The following is a 3,874-nucleotide window of genomic DNA, read 5'->3' on the forward strand; positions in this document are numbered from 1 at the left end:
GGAAGTGAACTATTTAGGTCACACGTTGACAGCTTCTGGAAGACATCATTGCAGATGCACCAAAACCGGAGACGAAGAAACAAATTATGTCATTTTTGGGGCTCTGCAATTACTGCAGAGCATGGATCCCACATTATGCGGAAAAGACGTAACCGCTGTTAGATATTGCGCATGGAGTCCCCATGGCAATGACAGAAAAATTAATGTGGACTCCAGAAGCAGATGATGCTTTTGTAGTGCTGAAACAGGCTGTTAGAAAAAATGTATATATATGTTATCATGCGTTCTCTAATCAATGCCTTACCGCAATATTACTGCAATATATGCTTGCTGTTTTAGCCTTGCTGTTTTTATGATGTACCACAGAAGGACAGTTCCTTTCTAACAAAGACCACTTTGTTAGACAACATGCCTCATTGCTGTCCTGCACCCCAGATGAACCTCCAAGTGACCATTAAAGTCAGGGTTTCCCAACTATCTTGATCGTAGGATTAGGTTGGAATGTATATAACCAGTAATAAATAACTTAGCTTGTTGCATCCTACACAATGTCGTAAAACTTCCCTTGCTATGTTTTAACTAGAGGTCAAAGGTTTTTTCTTCTGTATCCAGTCCACTCAAACTTCTCTTCCCAGATGTTCTTATCAGTATGTAAACACCTAGTGATTTTTGCTTACGAGACAAAGCCCACATGCTTTCCTCCTCCCCTTTTAGTGGCTTATGTCTCACACTGTGGGTAGGGCAAATCCAAATAAAAAGAGCGGGAGTGCCTACAGATATTCAGTGTGTGTAGAGATTGTATTAAGCTATCTGTACTGCACTCCTCGCGAGAAAAGACTTAATATTCTGTCTCACTTGTGGTTTGTTTGCTGTCGCTCTTCTTAATAGTTATTCAGTCAGCGAAATAAACCTGACACAGGCTCTGATGGAAACCACATCTCTTATCTTGCCAGACTACAATAAAACCTTTGTACAAACAGCAGACTGCAGGAATGGTTTTATGACTTCAGTGTTGCTGCAGAGCCATGGCAGCAAACTACGACCAATTGCATTTTATTTGAAAAAATTGGATCCAGTGGCTCAATCCTTGCCAGACTGTGTCCAAGCAGTATGCGCGGCAGCGCTTGCAGTGAGACAATCTGCAGATGTGGTGCTCTTTCACAAAATGGAGCTGCTGGTTCCACATGCTGTAGATGTGTTGCACTGCAAAGCAAGATGAACTTTTTGTCACCTGCCAGACACCTATCCTACTGTTAGAGTGGTGCTCACTCTAACGTATTTTGCAAGAACCACTCGGAGACAAGTTAGTCGTTTTGGGCACCTGCAGGCGGAGAGTCCATTCGTCACTGTGCGTACAGCAATGATCGAATGACGTCTGACTCTCGCTTCCCACAAGACCATCTTTATTAAGAGAAAAAGGGTGGGGGTGACCGTAGACTGAATAGACAAGTAAAAAAGGCCCTTGACCTCTAGATTAGCAGAGCAGGGGATGTTTTATGACATTGTGTAGGATGGAACAAGCTAGGTTATTTATTACTGGTTACACACCAACATAAGCATAAAACTAATCTACCAAGGTTATTCATTACTGGTTACATACATTCCAACATAATCATATGATCAAGATAGTTTTGGAAAACCCTGACATATCCCTCCTGTTTTATCATGCGATTATGTGAACCAGATCAATCAAACATAAGTAAGAAAATATAAAGAATAGCAAAAACAATAATAAAAAAAATCAATAAAAAACTGAGACGACAGCGGACGTGCTGGAGAACGTGTAGGGTGAAACATGACAAAAACAACCAATGATAGCAATAACTTCCAGCGAAGAAGAGGTTTTCCCTCAATACTCCAGTTCAAACTTATTGTGTGATCTAAAAACCTGCTGGCCGATGTTAAATCGCAGGAAAAGTCTCACACGGTCCCTCTGCCTTAGGCGACCAGAATGCTATCAATAAGAAAATATAAATAAAGCCACGATCCGTTCCGAATGAAGTAGGACCCGTCCAATGGTACAGCCATGTTGGCAGGAGAGCCCTTACACCTTGAAATGGCTCTCCCATCCTGGCACACAGCAGTGATGTCCAAAGCTCCCATCCAGTTCCCTCCTGGAGAGCAGTTGTCGTGAAAGCATCCGTGGGTCTTGTTTTCTTGGATGAAACACGTGTAGTCCATTCCAGGTAGCGTCCTGGTTTAGGCCACTTGTGGCATCTGTCGTCCTCCAACAGTCACATTGGGATTAATCCAAAATAGTTTGATCACAGATTCATTCCTGCGAGTCCAGGGCGGTAGGGGTAGCGTCACTGACTGACAGTACGGTGTTGATATCAATCTCCTCCCATGGATGCCATACATTTCGCTTCAGTGACATTCATTGCTCTGGCCTCCAAGTGAACTTGTGTGGAGCAAGGGGAGTTTTTGAACACACACATAACATCCCACCTGTGTGTGCGCTCTCACAGTGACCTTCACATACCGGTACCAAGCGTTGGTTTCGTATGGGTGTCTGGGGTCTCATGACCAGTCCTCAAAGTTCTCATCGTCTGACCATCGTTTCCCACGGTCAACATTATCACTTGGTCTGTTCAGATGTGTCCATAGACCATAGCATGCTCCAACCACAACGCAGCAGAGGATCCACCTGGCATGTGGAGCCCCGTTGCTACTAAGATGACAGGAACACCGAGACATACCCCCGCCTAGCGGAGTTGGTATTGTTGTTCGCAGACTTTGCCACCGTCCCGAAATGAGGGGTCCAGCACTCCTTGTAGCTTGCATTGGCTAAGGTGAATCCAGCTGGGTCGTTCAGCGATCTTCACTGCGGAGGGGGGTAGTCAGCAAGACTTGGAATGGTCCCTCCCACCATGCCTGGCCCAGTTCTTTCTTTTGATGACCTTGATGTAGACCCAGTCTCCTGGATTGATGGGGTTGTCGACCTGTGAGGAGGAAAGATCAGGCGGCAGTAAATTTGCATTTGACACATCCTTCAGCCTGAGGGCCCTGATCATGCTACCTATGTTCTTCATCTGCTTTTTGCAACTCTTGTAGTCAATTGTAATGCCCTTTTTAACGAGGCAGATAGGAGTGTTTGAAAGAAGAGTTTGAGCACTTCCTAATGATTCCTCCTAACCAAAGACCGTTCATGACAGGGGCTTCCCCATTTATTGCCTCCTGTCTTAAAGGAGATTCCCTTATCCATGCCGTCTTCTTCCTAACACGTTCGCACCCACACAGGTTGTGCACATAAACGCACACACACCGAGCGCGCACCCAAGGCTCAGACAAACGACAACAGCCTGACACAACTTTACAGAGATTACGCACGAACACAGAACACAGACAAAGGGATTCTATACATCTCTCATGTAGCTCCTTTTGATAGAACCTCCTATTGGTAACTGTATAGCGGACTGTTCTGCATATAATCCCTTACTCAACTCCCTTGCTTCTACTTTTCCATGTCGGTGCAGTCGTAAGTGATCCCTATTGCAGTCATTGTCTCGTTAACTGTCGCCTTGTGCGACTCCTATGCATGATTGTGTGAAAGTCAAAAATTTAACGTATCCAACATTCTGACCACCCAAACTCCACTGTGGTGCAACGAATTTACTATTTTATTGAGTAGGTACATTGAGCAACCTAGCTTCCTCTTGACTGAATTCACTTTAGTCCAAATGTCCTATTCTAAAATGTATCTAACTCAATTTCTACTTCTTATGCCTGATGAGCCAAAACATCAGATCTCGCTCTTGTTTCCTACCGTTTTAACCTATTTGTCCTATCCAAATCTGTTCAGTCTCCGATTATGATGCTTTTCTCTGTAGCTCTACGCATTATTCAATTTTTTATCAAATCTCCTCAGTTCTGT

The sequence above is a fragment of the Syngnathus typhle genome, linkage group LG18, assembly GCF_033458585.1.
Source record: "Syngnathus typhle isolate RoL2023-S1 ecotype Sweden linkage group LG18, RoL_Styp_1.0, whole genome shotgun sequence".
Taxonomy (NCBI): domain Eukaryota; kingdom Metazoa; phylum Chordata; class Actinopteri; order Syngnathiformes; family Syngnathidae; genus Syngnathus; species Syngnathus typhle.